At 46.1% G+C, this 18,673-nt stretch overlaps 2 protein-coding genes and 1 long non-coding RNA gene across 3 annotated transcripts in view; 1 reads left to right on the forward strand and 2 right to left on the reverse strand.

Annotated features, from left to right (window-relative positions):
- Kpna1 (karyopherin subunit alpha 1) overlaps positions 1-18,673 on the reverse strand; it is a 596,817-nt gene that overhangs the window by 432,159 nt on the left and 145,985 nt on the right. The window lies entirely within an intron of this gene.
- Positions 1-18,673, reverse strand: part of Sema5b (semaphorin 5B) — a 129,069-nt gene that overhangs the window by 67,622 nt on the left and 42,774 nt on the right. The window lies entirely within an intron of this gene.
- Positions 1,025-14,778, forward strand: LOC125351774. Its single transcript, XR_007211013.1, has 3 exons — positions 1,025-1,248; positions 4,670-4,671; positions 14,748-14,778. It is a non-coding gene; the product is annotated as an uncharacterized LOC125351774 (long non-coding RNA).

Consider the following 18,673-nt stretch of genomic DNA (forward strand, 5'->3'; position numbering starts at 1 on the left):
TGGTTCCATGAACAACATCTCATTTAATCCTCATGGTATTGTCACAGGTTGTACTATTGGCCCTACTTTCCTGCTAAGGATCCAAGGCTCAGCAATATGAATGACTTGGTCAAGATCACACAGCAAGGAAATGACAGTTCTGGGACTGAAATTTCTATGGGTCTAACTCGAGCACCACTCATTTCCTGTGATGACAAATTCCACGGAGAAATAGGGCCCCTATGCAAAATACTGCCACTTTCTGGGACTGAGCAGAATGGTCTTCACTTTATGAGACTTTCTAGGCTTCTCCATTGGGAAAGATCTTACAGAAAAGTCAAGATGCAGGGAACTTGGAGAGGAAAGAATCCTTTGCTTCCTTCTAAAGCTAAGGATCAACTAGAATCAACTGGTCCTTGAGCATTAGCCTCCAGTCTGTGATTCCCAGAAGATAGGCTGGCTTCCTCAGAAGCCCCCACAGTAATCTAGAAATGCCATGCCTGGAAACCATTCCTGAACACAGCAGCTGAATCCTAGGAACACACTGGAGTAGGAGGGAAGAACTAATGCATGCAAACTTGTAAGAGCAGTGCTATGTCTGCCTGGCCCAGTGCCACATTCCTAGCTGCCAACCCTGTGCCTGATGTGTAACCAACACTAAATTATTTGATGGAATAAGAGAACAAAAGGTAAGAATCTTTCTCTTGGCCACAGAGACTTTGGATAACGTGCTCACTAATGGTTGAATGCATAGACCCTCATAAAGCAGCCTTGAGAAGGAAGATGTGGCAGGTGATAATTCTGCTTAAGGTAATTGATCAAAAATGTTTTCCAAACCTATCATGAGCTGAGAAACAAAATTATTAATAGGTCTTCTGAAAGCTGGGAAGAATAATGTCTTATTCACCTCTGGATGCCCCGCCCTATGTCTGTTGAATGAATGAATACACTTCTCACCCTGAATACCCAATTGGGAAGGTGTCATACACTGCTGCATGGGTGGTGAAGCCTCTGCACAGGACACTGTCCCAAGGCTCTCAGAAAGCAGCTAGGCTATGGGGAGAAGAATATGGACCATAGGTGGGATGCCCTGAAACCTGAGGCCAGCCACACCTTACTATGGTGGGAACAGTCCCACTGCCTCCCTTATTCTTAAAAACAGGGTTAATGATGATGACAGCAACAATGCCATGATAACAGTAACTTCACAGACTTGTGGAGCAGGTAAAATTCTTGTGAAGGTAAATCATGAATAACATCATGAACAGAGTAAGCACTCAACGAGGACTTCTTGACCAATGAATCCATTGATACAATTGCCATAGCTGGGCCACTTCTCCAACCTGCATAGACCAGGTACTTCTTCTACTGTCTGACTTGACTTCTTCCTACCACAACTTGTCCATGGGAACCAGGAACAGGCCGGAGTTGGTGGCACCCCTCTAAATATAGTGTAGTTCTCACTCCCTGCTTTTCCAGGAATCCAGCAGTAACAGACTGAGGTCATGCCCTGTTATGGAGAGTATATATTGATTTATAGGATGTTCAAATAATGGCTACTAAACCAATGGCAATAGGAGTGGCTTCACTGCGCTCATGTGAAGCATCCCAGTCCTTCCCCCACATACACTGGCATCCATCACACAAAATAGCCTGGACCAGCTACCCCTAGAGTTTAAATCAAATAAACATCATTCTTGCATTATACCTTATTTTGCCTTATTGGTGTTATATTTTGAATTATCTGTTTCTTTGTTTAACTCATAGCTACTGGCCCGGCACTGGGGCAAGGGAGCCCCATTTGTGTGGACAAGAATGTTCAGTGTTGGTGGGAATATAAACTTGTTCAGCCACTCTGGAAAGCAGTATGGAGATTCCTCAGAAGGCTAAACATAGAGCTCCCCTATGACCCAGCAACCCCACTTTTGGGCATCTACCCAAAAGACCACAAACAAGAACACACTAAAGCCACCAGCACAACAATGTTCATTGCAGCACAATTTGTCATAGTTAAAATATGGAACCAACCCAGATGCCCCTCAGTAAATGAATGGATCAGGAAAATGTGGTACATATACACAATGGAATTTTATGCCCCTATCAGAAAGAATGACATTGCCCCATTCATAAGGAAATAGAAGAACTTGGAAAAAATTATACTAAGTGAAATGAGCCAGACCCAAAGAAACATGAACTCTATGGTTTCCCTCATAGGCAATAATTAGCACAGGTTTAGGCTAGTCACAGCAGAGGATCACAGGAGCCCAATATTTATACCCTTATGAACGCATAAGGTGATGCTAAGTGAAATGAACTCCATTTTATGGAAACAAGTGTTATATCACTGTTGTAATTACTTTCAACATGCCATGTGAAACCATAGCTTCTTTTGTCGATGATCCACTTGTATCCCCTTCCTGTGATTGTCCCAGCGCTATCACTGTATCTCATCTGAGTACCCTGGATACTGTATATACTGGTATTAGAACTAGGGAAGTGAAAGGAAATATCAAAATTGAGAGACAAAGGATAAAAAGACAAATGACTACAAAAGCAATACTTGCAAAACCATTTGGTGTAAACCAACTGAACAACTCATGGGGGGAAAGGGAAAGGGGGAGGGGGGGAGTGAGGGAGGAAGTAACAAACAGTACAAGAAATGTACCCATGGCCTAATGTATGAAACTGTAACCCCTCTGTACATCACTTTGACAATAAATAAATAATTATTATTAAACAAACAAACAAAAAAAGAATGTTCAGGTGCTGGGGTTGAGTGCACATAGATGGCCCAGCAGGTAGCATCAGGAATTATGCACACTGCCTTTACTCAGATGGCTTCTCCCTTGCTCTTCACAACTGTGATGCCATCAGACCCCTAGGAACTCACAGACACATCACTCCTATTGAACAGATGGGAAGTTGAAGGCCTTGGCAGCAGCTAGAGATCCAAGAGTTCAGAGTAGGAAGTTATCACTCATCTGTTTTCCCACCTTGCACCCTCTCTGTGCTCCAGAATAACCCCAAGCCAAGGCTTCATGGAGTCCTTGGATATGGATAAGAATTTGAGGCTGGGCACCTGGACATTGTTGGAGATTCCCTTCTGAGATCATTATGATGATTACAGAATGTCTTCTTAGTTTGTTTGGAAATCTGAGAGCTAGAAATAATAATATCCTAGTGTTTCCCAGAAATGTCACACGTAACACCTATTTGGAGGTCAAGGCAGTATTGAGACTGGAGCATGAAAGAGAAATGATGGTTACCCAATAAAACTGAGGCCTGGGCTCCCTGAGCCTAGCCTGCCTTCAGGTTACATTTATGTCTTTCCTCTCTCATTCTACTACCAGCTTCTTGGTCTGGAGTTGCCAAACTGCATGCAGCTCTCAGTTCTCTGAGAGATTGCCAGTGAGCCACTAATCAAGGGGTACAAGCTTTCCGACTCAGCTTCTGTCATGTGAATGCAGCCCCCCAAGGGCAGGTCCACACCCCTCTCTGCCATAGGTATGAGTGGGCAGAGCCTGGCAGGCAGTGAAAGGTGCTAGTCACTCTCCCCCCATCTTTTAGAGAGAAAAAGGTATACAGAGGGGTGTAACTGAACAGAAGGGAGAAAAGTGAAGACAGTTTATCTGTTAAGGTCATAAAATAGAGAGGTTCCCCCCTCCCTTGTGGTTTATGTTATTGCTGTTATGATGGTGCTTGTGCAATAAATAAAACAGGGAAGAGATAAGTTTCAGGAGCCTGAACTGAAGTTGCATAATACTGCAAACTTGGTAGGTTGCAGATTCCCCCAGAGGGGAGACAGTATGGTGTCCCAGATGGAGGGATAAAAGGGTGGGGATAGAGAAAGAGGTACAAAAAAAGATAGGATTTCTTCCTGGAGGTCAGGGTTTTCTTCACCAGGCTCACTTCCTGGCCTTTCCAGCCCAGATTCCTGAACTTCCATAGCATAATTGTGTCCCGACTCCTTGGGGCAAGGTCTGGGCTGATGGAAGTGCGGCTGCCATCCCCACACTACCCTATGAGTAAATGGTTGGCTGAGGAAAGTGGGGAGAAAGGGAGAGCCCTACACACACACACACACACACACACACACACACACACACACACACACACACACACACCATCTGCTCCCTACACAGGACACAAGCTGCTGCAACCAGGGAGGGAGAAGGCTGCAGGTGGCTGGCTGACAAGGAGAGGCTGGAGGAAAAGAACAGGGCAGAACATAGCCCCATTGTCCAGCTCCAGCAAGCAGACTTTCTGGGGTTGGCTCCCAACTCAGCCCTCTTTACTAAGGGATCCCTTTTCTCCCTCCCACACAGGTGGCAGACAGGTTTCCTGGCCTGGGATTGCACCCTGCCACTGCCCCCAGCACACCCCAAAACTCCCACCCACATGCACATACACTCACTTGCCTGTGTGAGCCCCACCATCACTCCTCTACTGCTTCTCCTACAACTACCAGGACACAGCCCCAATGCCATCCAGCCCTTCATTCCTGCAAGGCAGGGGACTGGCCCTTCTGAGTTTCAGTGTGTGGGGAGGTCAGGTAAGGGCATATGTGGGAGAACCCTTCAAATACAGTGCCACAAGGTGAGCAGGCATGGAGATTGGGGGGTTGGTGGCAGAATAGAGAGCTCTAGCTCCAGGCCAGGGGATGGGAATGAAGGAGAGGGGATTTTAAGAGAAGTACAGTGGCCTCTTTCTGATCTGCTATAAAAGCAGCTCTTCTTAAGAGACAGAAGGATGGTCACGAACTGACAAAGCCCTTCCAGTGCTTAATGAATCTCTCTCTTTAAACCTGGCCAGTGCTGCCAAGGTCCCTTAAACGCTACATTCATGGAGCCCAGTTATAATAACAGCTAATAGACTTGCTATTTGCAAGCCTGTATCTCTGACTCACCCTGCAACTCAGGCTCTAGCTTCTGACTTCTCTTTCCCTGGTGGAACTGCCTGGGTACAGAGTGGCTTTGGGAGAGGCCTGCTGGAAGAGCACCTGCAATAAATCCTAAATGAGGCCTCTGCTCAGCCCCGAGGAATGCAGGGACACAAAGGACGGGGAAAGCCATGCCACTTCTTTCTGGAAACTTTAGCCAAGTCCCCAAAGGAGCTGTGGTCTGCAGACAGCTGTAGAGAGCACTGGACAACAGGAGGGATGGGGACTGGGCTCTCTGGTCATGTAGGATAGGATTGAAGACAGTCCTGCTGGGCCACTGCCAGCCAGGAAAGCAGCCACTGCACCTGAGGACAAGTACTGGAAGGCAAAGGACAGATACCTCCCTTGGAGCAGGCCTCAGTCTGGGAAGGGAAGGAAAGACATGAACCCTGAGCCAGATGTACCAGTCTCCTTCTACCTATCACCTTCCCCACCCAGGCTCAGCCTGATGAGCCACTGTGATCCCTCATGAGATGAGCAACCTGGATTCAAATTCTATCCTGGGCATTCCTCACCCCTCCGAATAATTTTCCTCATCTGCATGACCAATTCAATGAGGTCAGTTTCAAAGATTAAAAGATACTGTTTACTTAAAGCACAGAGCTCTGTCTGGCACCCAGAAAGCACTCAATAAATGTCAGCCACTGTTTTATCATCATTATTAGTTGTAATTATTATATCTCTCATTACAGATGCTCACAATGGCCTCCTAAAAAGCTTACTATCTTTCATCTCTCTTCTCCTTGCTGCTTGGTCCTACACAGAGCTGCCAGCACAAAAATCAACAGTGACCACTCATTAGCATTATTTTGCTGCTAAAATTCCCCTATCAGCTCCCCACTGCCTACACAATAAACCCAAATGCCCTGCGTATTGACCCTTTCCATGTGGCACAAGCTAACTCTCCTGCCGCCTATCTAGTCATCTGCCCTCCATTCCCACTCCTGTCTCTACCTCCCAAGTCGAGCTACCTATTATGCATGGCCTATCTCCATGAGTATGCCCTCTCCTCCAATGGAAACCACACTTTGAAGGCTCGAATGCCAGCTCTTCTCTGAGGCCTGTTCTGACCCTCACCCAGCTGAAGAGTTCCACAGCTGACAGATGGAGCATGTGGTTTTTGTGCTATCAGCTTTCATGTTCCAGTCTGGGAAATCCTTCTCAAAGTGTGGTCCTAGGGCAAGCAGTATCAGCATCCCTTAGAAACTAAAATGCAAATTATTCAAATCTGGAAGTCAAGGGGTGGGGCCCAGGAATCTGTTGTAACTAGTCCTCCAGATACTATCACACTGTTGCTTGAGGGACCACTGATGAAGACAGCTGGATACACAGAAAGAAGTGACCAGCTTGATCGGATCACTTAGTAGCTGAAAGAATATGGCTGCCCTAGTCAGACTTGCAGAGATTCTCATTTCCTTGAGCTGGAAGGGACCAGTACATTCAGGTTGGTTTTGGTTTTGAATTCCACCCCCCACACTTACAACATTTTATTAGCAATACTTTCAAACATACAAAGCAGTTAAAAGACTGCAGCGTAAACACCTGCCTACCCACCACCTGGATTCTATCATTAGCATTTTGTTACATTTCCTTTATTACATATCAATCCATCATCCCTCTACCCAGGCACTCACCCATTTTATTTCTGATGCATTTCAAAGTAGGTTGCAAACATCATACACATCAGACAACTGTGTGAGTGATTTAAATGCCCTTCAGGTGGTCTCACGGTATAGCCAGGGCGGCTCTGATCCCAGCTGAGAAACTCTAACCGTCCCCAAGTGTTAGCTTCAGCTGTGCAAATAGGGATGGTGATGATGATGATGATGATGATGATGATGATAACGATAATGATGATGGCTGCTCTGCCTCCTCACTCACTGGTACAAGGAAAGAATGAAATCACACCCGAAGAAGCCCTTTGTAAAGGATTGTACAAATCACAGGAAGCAAACTCTGACTCCAGGTTGGAGAAAGGAGTGGCCAGAGCTATCATTGGGTTGCCAATTTTAAAAAAATCTGAATCATAAGCAAATGACAATGGTGTAAGTATATCTCAAATATTGCATTAAGACATACGTATGCTGAAATACTATTCAGTGCTTTTTGAAATTCAATGTAACTGGACATCTCCTTTATTTGCTAAGTCTGGCAAACCTAGAATGACACTGTGATCTGTGGAGGAAAACAAGGTTGAGACCCACAACTTAGAGAAGAGCCAGAACTGAGTGACAGTGACCACCAAAAGTTAATCTCATCTGACAACACCCTCACGGGAAACATTCAGAATACTTGACCAAATAGGTAGGCACTGTACGCAAACCAAGTCAACCCATAAAATTAAGACTTAAACATTAAAGCCTAAAAGTTATCATTTGAGAGACAAGATTAAAATGTAGACCTGTAGGCTCCCCTGAGATTCTGATGTGTTAGTTCTCGCACAGTGCTCAGCAGGCCCGCCTTCTGGCTATCCTTCCAAACAGTTTCAATCCAAGGGCTCCATAGGTGCCCTTGGTAAGCCTGCAGTTGGCATGCCATAAATATTTGCTAACTAAAGGAATGCCAAAGCAGGAAGGCCTTCTAGTTAAGGCCCCTTCTGTCAGACTCTATCACTGGGGTTCTGTTGCAGGTAATGTGAGGCCACAACCTGGCCCCCTGGTGGCCATTCTCAAATGTGCAGACAGAGGTAACAGCTTGAGGCCCAGTGCAAGACTGTGCCTATACTAACCTTGGCAGGAGCCCAAAGACCATCCCCACCCCCACCAGCCCTGGCCCCACCCCGACCCCAGGGCACCCCTCTCTGTCCTATGTAAGTTGATGGGATGGACGTGCTTGGCCTCTCACACGCTGATGAGATCATGGCTCAGGAATCCATGTGCAGTCGGTTGCTCATGAAAAGCAGCACTGGCTCAGCTGGGGAGGGGAAGCAAGCGAGCAGCTGAATGGGCACAGGCAGGGTGGGAGGCGGGGCACAGGGCTTTGGAGACTTACACAGCATCCCAAATGCCTTCTGCAAGGAAGAAAATCAATTCTGGGTGGTAGAAGCCCATTAGGATACAGCTTGTTCTCGAATGTGCTCCCATGCACAGGAGCCAAAGTTCTTTCTCCAAATCTAACTGCTACATAGGTAACTAAGAATGGAGGGGGTTGGGCTGAAGAAGAAACAAAGTGGCTGGTTAGGCCTATCTCCCAGTGCCAGCATTCTGAACCATCTCCACTCACACAAGGCCATGTGACCCCTGAGAGAACTGGGCCAAGGCCTTGTCCAGGGAAGAGAGACCAAGTCAGCAGGGTTTGCATAGAAAGGTACCATACTCGGCATCTCACCTGGTGAGGAGTGAGTAGGTTCTCAGTAAATATATGTTCTGCTCAGTGGAGTGGAAGGGGAAGGTAAAATAAGAGGGGAGGCAGGTAGCTGCTCTTTTTCAGACCTCTGAGAACCTGCTGCAGGGTCATGCAGCTGTGATAGCTTTGTTCCCACCCCTACTGTATGACTTCACCCTCTTCATCCCCATCCTTCTGCCCAGTTTCTCTCTGGCTTTCTTTAGCCTGCCCAATGGTGGATTAGCTGGGAAGGATGGGAGTCAAACATAAAATATAAGATGTCCAGTTACATCTTCAAAGAGTGGTCTGTGAGGTGCAACAGAGGAGCCAGGTGCTGGTGGCTCATGCCTGTAATCCTAGTTACTCAGGAAGCTAAGATAGGAGGATGGCAGTTCGAAGACAGCGCAGTCAGGAAAGTCCATGAGACTCTTCTCTCCAATTAAAAAGCAAAAAGCTCGAAGTAGAACTGTGGCTCAAGTGGTACCAGCCTTGAGTGGAAAAAAAAAAAAGGAAAGTACAAGACCCTGAGTTCAAGTACAGAAACAAAACAAACAAAAAGTACCAGCATTAAAAAAAGAAAGCAGTCACAAATCAGTAAGTAAAGATAGAGAACTGAGGCTTTGTAGTTTGGAAGACAAAGAATGGCATAAAATGGAATCATGGATGCAGAAAAAAATCCAAATCCCCAGATCTCAGAAGGGCTATCTTGAGAAGGATCAGCAGAGATACCCATAGCTCTAAGGACAAAGTGAACACACAAAAAAAGATCTCCCAGGGGCTGGGGATATAGCCTAGTGGCAAGAGTGCTTGCCTCCTACACATGAAGCTCTCAGTTCGATTCCCCAGCACCACATATACAGAAAATGGCCAGAAGTGGTGCTATGACTCAAGTGGCAGAGTATGCTAGCCTTGAGCAAAAAGAAGCCAGGGACAGTGCTCAGGCCCTGAGTCCAAGGCCCAGTACTGGCAAAAAAAAAAAATCTCCCAAAGAGAAAGATCAGAATCCCCACCTCATATACACTTCGAGGAATCGATGCCACTCCACCTCATAGGGACCTCAGACACCACCTGCACAGCCAGCATCCCCTGCCCACCCATCATGGACTGCCATCCACCAGTGTTTCCACACCCACCCTGCATCCATTCCTATATTTAGTTTATGCCACCTCCAGGGGTTACACATTCCATATATGCTGGCTACCTGCTGTGTAAATAGCACTAACTCTCATTGTGCTAACGCTGCTTTTTGCCAGCTTCCAGGGCTTCCCTCTCTCTTGTTCTGATTCCAGGCACTTGCAGATCAAAGCCACATGGCACTCAGCCACAGCCTCATCAGGGACAGCAGGATTCACAATTGAGATGTCCCCCTAACGTTTCCTTCCCACCTAGAATCTCAGTATACTTTCCTTCTCACTGCAGAAAAGACAACTGCTTAAAGACGTAAGAACAGGCTTGAGGCCAGGTTAGAACTGCCAGGTTTTTTCCCAACATCCTCACAACATCAAGCTACCTACCTGGTCTTTTGGGCCAAAGCAGCATATGGGGCCAAAGCCCTTAAATAAACTTTTCCAATAGCTCCTTAAATTTTCCATATGTCAGTGCATTCCTAACTCCCAATTGTAACTATGACTTTATTTTTTCTTAAATGTATGGTCTCTCATATATATATATATATATATATGTGTGTGTGTGTGTGTGTGTGTGTGTGTGTGTATATATGCAGGGTCTAGGCAGGATGGAGGTAACTGCGACCTACCCGCTCTGCAGAGCGAGTGGCAAGGCCCATCATACTGGCGAGCAGCTCTCTTCCAGAGGCAGCGCAGTTGTTGTTATTATTTATGTTGTGGTGAAATATATCCAACATAACATTGGCCATTTTCACTGTCTTTGAGTGCACAGTTCAGTGACATTAAACACACTCACAGTGTTACACTGTCATCACCATCATCCATCCCTAGAACTCTTTTATTTTCCTCTATGCCTTCAGAACAATAACCCCTACTTCCGGCTCCTAAGAATAAGTGCTCTATTTCTGTCTCTCTGAATCTGATTCATCTAGCTACCACATATAAGTGAGATCATACAGGATGGGCACTTTTATAAAGCTTACTTAACTTACATAATATCTTCAAGACCCCTCCATGTTGCTGTATGTGTCACCAAATTATTAGTAGTGGTATTTTTCTTTTTGCCTGTACTAAGGCTTGAACTCAGGCCCTAGGTGTTGCCTCTTACCTTTTTCACTCAAGGCTGGCCTTCTACCACTTGAGCCACACCTCCACTTCTGGCTTTTTAATGGTTAATTGGAAATAAGAGTCTCATGAATTTTCCTGCCTGGGCTGGATTTGAATTACAATCCTTAGACCTTAGTTACTTATCCTGAGTAGCTAGTATCACAGGCCACTGTGCCCAGCTTACTAAATTACTTACCAAATTAAGGCATGTCACCAAGCTGCCACTTGAGGACAAGGTGAAGAAGGAATGGGCAAGTTATTGGAGTGGCACATACAAGTGTGGGCCTGGGCACACACTTGGCTCATGAAGGCCAGCATGTGTACATGCACATGAGCTTGCATGGCTTTCCATGTGATCTCCATGGATCCCACGGGGCTGTTTTCTCTGCCTTGACGAGCAGTTCTCCCTGTCCATAAGGGACATCAAGAGCTGATCACAATGCAAGTCCCAGGCTCCTTAGAGACCTTGTCAAGTCGGGCACACAGGTGGTACTGAGGGGGAGGGGACTGGGCCCCAGCACGTAGGAGGATGCAGTCTCAGGGGCTATAGAGGAAAGACTTGTACCCAACCATGGCTCTCGAGCAACCAGACTACACATGACACATTCCTGGGAAAACCAATAACTGAGGGCCCTAATGGGAAATAAGGTTACCACATCCCCAAGGGCACAACTAGACTCCGAGATGAAGATCTAACTTATGAACTTGTAATTCTTCTCTCTGCAATCAGAGTTGAGGGTTCTGGGAAAAGTTCCTGAAGGCATCTGGGTAAAATGAGACAGGAACACCAGGACTGTCACACAAGGGGAGCTTGTCTGAGCCAGTGAGGCACACAACCACTGGTGTTCTGAGCAGACAGAGAGCACTTTGGAAAGCAGGGCAGGCTCCTCGCAGGGGAGGAAACTAGAGAGCCAGACAATCCTGACCACAGGTAGAAGGAGCAACAGGAGTCATATTCTAGAAACAAGCAAGAGAGCAGGTTTTGAATTTGGGGATCAGCCAGGATCCAATGTGAGATGGATGGACAGACACACTTGAGTTGGAACCCTGGGTATACTTCCAAGTGTTCTGTAGCCACCACTGAGCCTCTGGCAGGTCACCAGCCCTGCAGACTGTTCCTCTTGTCAGGAGCACAGCTGGAGAGATGGGGGGCAGGCCGGAGACTGGCCCTCTACTGCAAGGGCCTTAGGTGCACTTCATGAATTTAGGAGGCAGGGAGCTATACAATGCTCAAGAGCAGAGATCCTCACCCTTCTTTTTTTCTTTTCTTTTTTAACCATAGGGCTGGGGGCAGGTGTCTCTTCCCACAGGAACAGCAGCTGGTTAGCCTGACCTCTCCCATCTTTTACATTTCCCACTCTAGGATTTCCATCATGAGCACATAGTCCCTGGGGGGCGGGGGGGGGGGAGAGATTCTTCACCTCCTGGAGGACTACCAGCCCCCTCCCAGCACCCGTTCACAAAATCAGGAAATGTGAACCCTAAATAATTTATAAACATGTTAAATAAGCCTTGATCCCTGGGGAGCTCACTGCTAATACTTCCCTCATTTAACGTCAGCCTGAGCCAGACATCATTAGGAAGGGAAATCTCCTTTTCTCTCTTTAAAAAATCATGTCATTTAAATGGTTTGGGATTATTTGCTGCCTTGAATCATTCCTGCCACTGCTCCCACCCATTACGAGGGTAATTAAGAATTGACTATGGTTGGCAAAAAGCATTCACCAGCCAACTTTTTATTTGGCTTTTTCAAGTGCCCCAGCCCTCCTCCTCCCCTGTCCAGGCTTCTTTTTCTTGTCACTTCAGCTTTGCAGACCAGGTCCCCAAGAGCCTCCCCCCACCCCCAGGTCTGCTGCCTGTAAACACTCTTGGAGCCCCATGGAAACCACACACTGAATGGGGAAGGCAGAGAAACCATTCACTTTCCTCTTATTCTACTGCCCCATTTCCTCCAGGCACCTTGCCTGGTGTCCCTCGGGCCTGAGGCCAGAGTGTGTTTGTTCGGCTGCCCTGGTCACCCGGGAATGGGGTGGGCTCAGATCCCAGGCCTGTCCACCAGCCGGTCATTCTCTCTTTCGAGAATTGCTCTCTCTGAGCGGCTCAGACAGGATTAAAGGCTTCGGCAGCAAGAGTGTGCCTCAGATTGCAGAAGGAGGGGTGATAGGCACCAGGCTGACCAAGGCTGGCCAGGCAGGGCTGCTGTAGGATGAAGTAACCACAGGTCTTTACCCACAACCACAGACAGCCAAATGTCACGTAGTGAGGTCACTCCACCCAGCACTGGGTGATCTTTCCACGGACCTCCAACCAAAGCCACATCTAAGTCAACTCAAGGATAAGCTTGCTTCCTTTTACTTTTTTATTTTCTGTCTCTGTGTTCCTGATGTTTCCTAAAAGTCCCAGAGATTCTTTTTATAGTCAAACTTAAATTTTTTTCTGCTGCAGGTGTGATGTACTGGGGGTTGCTCTGAGCTCTAGAAGCTGAAGCCCTGCCTCCTCTGTATAATAAATTATCAGGATATACTAAGGAAGTCAAGTAACCTGGGGGGGAGGATTGGTTGAGAGAAAGCTACAGAGAACCTTCTAGAACTGGTAGTCGGAGTTCTGTCTCTTCAACTGCAGTCTAACCTTCTCATAACCCATTAGTGAAACAATGGGTGGCTCTCTATAGTCTATAAAAAAAAAATCTCTATGTTTCGTCTTTCTCTTTATTTTTATATTTTGTTTTGCTTGTTTGTTTTTGTTGCCAGTCCTGGGGCTTGGACTCAGGGCCTGAGTCCCTGTCCCTGGCTTCTTTTTGCTCAAGGCTAGCACTCTACCACTTGAGCCACAGCGCCACTTCCAGCTTTTTCTGTTTATGTGGTGCTGAGGAATCGAACCCAGAGCTTTGTGCATGCTTGGCAAGCACTCTACCTCTAAGCCACATTCCCAGCCCTATTTTTATATTTTGATAATATGTCAGAAAATCAAAAAGCAAAAATATGAATCTGATTATTAAAAAAAAAAAATCAGTTAGCTGTGCCAAGGTCTTACGAAGTCTAAAGCTCTTTTTCAGGATGAACCACTCTGGCTCCTTTAGTGTCTTCCGGTTAGTGTGGGCTTGGCTCAAAGGACACTTTCAGGTCAGGTACTGCCAGAAATGTGAAAGGACAGAGATCTGGGGCTTCTGTAAGCATCCAGAACAGATAGTATGACTATGTTATCTGGCTTACAAATGAGTTATCTGTTTAGCAATCAAATGCAGCCTGAAGTTACCTCTCGTTGGTGATGTAGCGCTAAAGTGAGGAAAAGGTCTACAGGCTTCGTCTAGGCCTACTGATGTTGAGACGCCTAGGCCTACTGATGTTGACCAAACATTCCCTTTTAGTCACCATAGGACTTGCTGGCCAGTCCCCATCCCCTCAGCCTGAGCACTTAGCAAATGCTCAGTAAGTGGAAACTCCTGGTTCTCTCCATTCCCACTGCTATGGAAGCCAAAAAGAGGAATGGCAGGAAAAAGAGAAAGAAAGGAGAAGTGAGGTCAGGTCACCTCCAGTTTGGGTTTGGTAGGAAATGAGTCCATCAGCCTCATAATCAAGCTTGCTGTTCAGAGTGTTAAATAAATAGCTAGCAAGACTAAAGGAGACCCTCCTAGCTCTTATGGCACAGAAGGCTTGTCCATAATTTTCCAGCCAACATCTCTTCTCCTCCTTTGCTGCCTCTCCTAAGTGGTCCACATCATTCTCCTGGGCTAAAAGCTGCACATACAGTCCAAAGGCCCAGGGTAGACCCTCTCCTGTCTGCCTAACCTTCTCACCCCACAGCCAATGGGAGAGCTTGAAGATCCCCTAATGACTTCCACAATGACCAGGAGGAATGGGTTCATTGGTATGAGGGTGTCTGGGTCTGTCATTCAAGTCCTCCCTTATTGTCATTTGTCAGTCAGAGGCTGCCAACCTGTCTACAGCTCCTGGTGTCTGTTGTGGCCTTTAGCTTGGGCTCACGTCTTTGGGCCCTATGAAGCTCCTGGCTCCTCTGCTTCAACAGAAACCCATGGTGGAATTCTGGGCATATCAAAATGTTGTCTCCTTAAGAATAATGACAAAGGACATTGAAAACCGTGTATACTGGTATTAGAACTAGGAAATTGAAAGGGAATACCAAAATCAAGAGACACAGGGTAAAAAGACAAATGACTACAAAAGCAATAAGTATTGCACAAAACTGTTTGGTGTAAATCAACTGAACAACTCATGGGGGGAAAGGGAAAGGGGGAGGGGGGAATGAGGGAGGAGGTAACAAACAGTACAAGAAATGTATCCAATGCCTAATGTATGAAACTGTAACCTCTCTGTACATCAGTTTCACAATAAAAATTTTAAAAAAAGAATAATGACAAAGTAAGCTACAGAGGAGGAAAAAGGAAAGCAGATTTCATTCTAAATTTGTCCAACACAAGATTCCCCAGAGATAAGATTGCAAATGTGAAGGCCCAGGAAAAACACATAGAGAAAAAAAATAATTTCTTCTATTTCATCCCAGAGATTTTCTTGAAATATATGTATGATATTGAATACATTTACAGATTCAAAAAATTTCTAGAATGAATAAAATGCTTTTTAGGATACTGTGTTTTCATGTTCTCAACTCATTTCTAAAAATTATACTGTAAAGATATTAAGTTAGACAAGCTACATCAATCTTTCTATCTGCATATATGAGGATGCCACTTATTTGACATTCCTTTGTAAATGACCTACAGAAAAATCAATTGTTCCTAGGAATCCAAGTACATTTCTACTTATAACTATAGAGAAAAGTAAAATGGATTCATTTAATGGAAACATTTCGTCTTGAGCAATTCACGTCATCATGAAATAAAAGTACTTAGACCTAAGGTTGGGATATAACCCTAGAAAGGTAAGAAGAGAATGGCCACAGACAGTAAGTAGTGTAAGGCCTAGGAAAAACTTGGGTCTCCCAAGCATGCTCCCCTCAACATGATGGCCACACAACTAAATAGCTCCAAATTGCCTCCTCAGTCTCTCATTGCATGTAAAACAAATGGGGCCATATTTGGGAAAGGCATAGTACAAATCAAGGAATAAATTAACATGTGAAAAGAGAGGGAGAAGCTGGCTTGAATTTAGGCAAATCTTCAGTTCCCAGGACAAGGGAAGAAGATAAAAATGAAGTGTTTGAAGAATAAAAAAAATGACTCAAGGTGAGGGCTAAGAGAATATGAGTCTGATTAGATAAAAATTCTATGAAGCAATGTGTGTTCAATGAGATTTAAAGGTTTCCCTCTCCTTTCTTCCCACAATTCCTCCTCTGACAATAAGTGCTTTTCTGTTCTGGCCACCAAGTCCTGGAAGCATAATACTGCCCTTTGTCTTACTCTGAGTGTGTTGTGGATGGATTCTTCTATTGAAGATTTTGACTACATTTTACAAGCTGTCAGACAAGAGGGGATTTTGCCAGGCTTCTAAGAGGACAGGTGCCTTTATCATATGAAGCATGGAATTATTAGCAGAACAAACTGTAACAGGCAATTTGATAAGCCCAATGAGTATCAGTTTATTTTTTAAAAAATAAATTCTATATAAGCATTTTCATGCTTCTAAACAAAATGACATGGAGAACTTGTGAAAATCCCCCAAGTCAAAATCTTGTACATTCTCATTTTTCTTCTAATGTTTGAAAAATCAGTCCCTTTACCTTCCCAAACTTCTGAAAAATGTTTAAGTCTATGAGAAGTCCTTTCTGGTGCTGCCAGAAAGGCAAAATGGGTTCTGGAAATGAGATGGTTTCCAGAGGTGTGTGAGTGTAAGAGTGTATCTTGTGTTGGTCTTCTCTTTACTTCTGTCTCTGAAAGGCAAAGGGTGGAAAGGGTAGGTAGAACACACACACACACACACACACACACACACACACACACACACACACACACACACACACACACGACATCCATTCAGCTAGGAAAAGCCCTCAGCTAAGGTTAACCCTATAACCCTGCATTCGCTCCACCCTCTTCAAAAGAGATTTGAAATTCTTTCCCAAACTTTGCAGCACTCTCTGTGAGAATGGGGTTGTTCCTGCATAAAACATGAGTTTGGGAGGGCAGTGAGAGGCAGGCCAGGCCTGGAGGAGCTGAGTGGGTGGGGAACATGGGCAAGTAGAAGAGCAGGTGGGGGAAGGGCAGAGAGGCTGTTTTCTCAGGCTACATTGCTTGCAGGCTCCTTGGAGACCACAGAAAGGCCGAGAGAGGTCTCAGCTGGGGCTAAGCCCTCACAGAACCAGCCGCAAAGAAGATGTGGAGTCCAGCCCAACAGAGCCAGATGGGGTTTGAGGACCTCCAGGAAACTGATGCCTGCCATCTATGCAGAAAGCCTTGCGAGAGGGCAAAGGTCAGCTGGCAGAGGGTCGAGGGGTAGGAAGAGAGAGGAAGACTTTCCAAACCTTAAAGTCCACAGCCCAGTCCCTTCTGAAGACAAGTTTAGAGGACCAGGACAAAGGTTCTCTGGCCTGCATGGGTTTTGTATGGCTGCAGGTGGCCACAGAGGGTTTGTATGCTGTTATCATCACCCCAGGCCAGTAGGATTTAAGGGTCTGTAAGAGGTCCTCTCCCTGCAAACTGGTTATTAGTATTGCTTGAATTAACACAGCGATGGGCTAAATGCCAGCAGCAGGAGAGAGATGTTAGGGCATTCTTCAAGTCTGGGGATTGGCAGCAGGAGAGTCAAGGCGCTGCTCTCACCAGAGGCACTGAAAGGGCCAGAGCGCTTATGCAGCCTGCCAGGATTGCTGCAGCATCCTGAGAGTCGCAACCATTCATTCTCAGGCAGCCCTGTTGCGCTTGCCCTGGGCACCCAGAACTGCTTGCTCACAAAATTGTTGGGCCACCTCCTGCAGCCTCCTCCTGCAAAGGGGCTGGGAAGAGAGAGCCGCTGGCATGAACAGGAACATAAACTATCTCTACTGCTTTCTGGGAAAAGCTAGTGGCTACATGAAGGCGAGGGGAGAGAGGAAGGGAGGGAAAAGGGGATGAGAAAGGATGGGGGAGGAGGGAAGAGAAGGGAGGGAAGGGAAAGGAAGGGAGAGGAGAAGGAGGTGGGGAGGAAAGGGAAAGGGGGAGGGGAGGGGAAGAAGAAGGGGGGAGGGAAAGATTAGAGGAGAGGGAGAGGTAATATTTTAAAAACATTTTAACCTTTTCATTATCTTTAAGTAGTTGCATAAACATATCAATTGATGAGTACAGTGCATCTTGATCAATGTTACCCCTACCACCATTCTCCCCCAACTCTCCCAACCCCACCAATCTCAAGTTATCTAGTTCCATTTTCACATACGTACACTGAATATTATGACCATGTTTGCCCACTTTTTCTCTCTCCATTCATCTGCCCCTCAAAATATGATGTTGCCTCCCATATAACCGGCAATGCTCCAGGACAGGTTTACTGGGTTTTTTGTACATCACCAGTGGCTGTAGCTGGAAATTGAGATGGGCAGTAGAACTGCAGACCATCCAGAGATGAGCTAGGGAAGCTGCCCTCACACCAGACTGGCATCACATCACACAGGGCACAGGGCATGACTTCTGGCTAAGCCCTGTCCCCAGATTTGCTGGCACTGTGATCAAGCACATGGCTTTGATCTTTTCTTTTTCTTTTTTTAGTACTGGGGATCGAACCCAGGACACTGCACTTGCTTTGCCACTGAGCTATATCCCGGCCCAAGCACATGGCTTTGAGAATCTGCATTTCTTTTGTTTTGTTTTTTTTTGTTTTTTGGTTTTTTTGCCAGTCCTAGGCCTTGGACTCAGGGCCTGAGCACTGTCCCTGGCTTCTGCTCAAGGCTAGCACTCTGCCACTTGAGCCACATCGCCATTTCTGGCCGTTTTCTTTATATGTGGTACTGGGGAATCAAACCCAGGGCTTCATGTATAAGAGGCAAGCACTCTTGCCACTAGGCCATATTCCCAGCCACGAGAATCTGCATTTCTTAACATGTTCTCCAAGATGCTGATTCTGCTGGACCTCCTTATTAGACTGTCCCAGAAACCTCATTTTATAGATAAGAAAATGGGGGCAATTGGGCTTTGATGGCAGAGCCAGTCCTGGCACAGGTGAAAGTGTGGCTCCCAGCTCTAACCCTACTGTGGAGGTGAGGCCTAGAGAAGAGGATAAACCCTAGACAGTTAAAGCCAATGCCCACT

This window comes from Perognathus longimembris, chromosome 5, assembly GCF_023159225.1.
Source record: "Perognathus longimembris pacificus isolate PPM17 chromosome 5, ASM2315922v1, whole genome shotgun sequence".
NCBI lineage: Eukaryota > Metazoa > Chordata > Mammalia > Rodentia > Heteromyidae > Perognathus > Perognathus longimembris.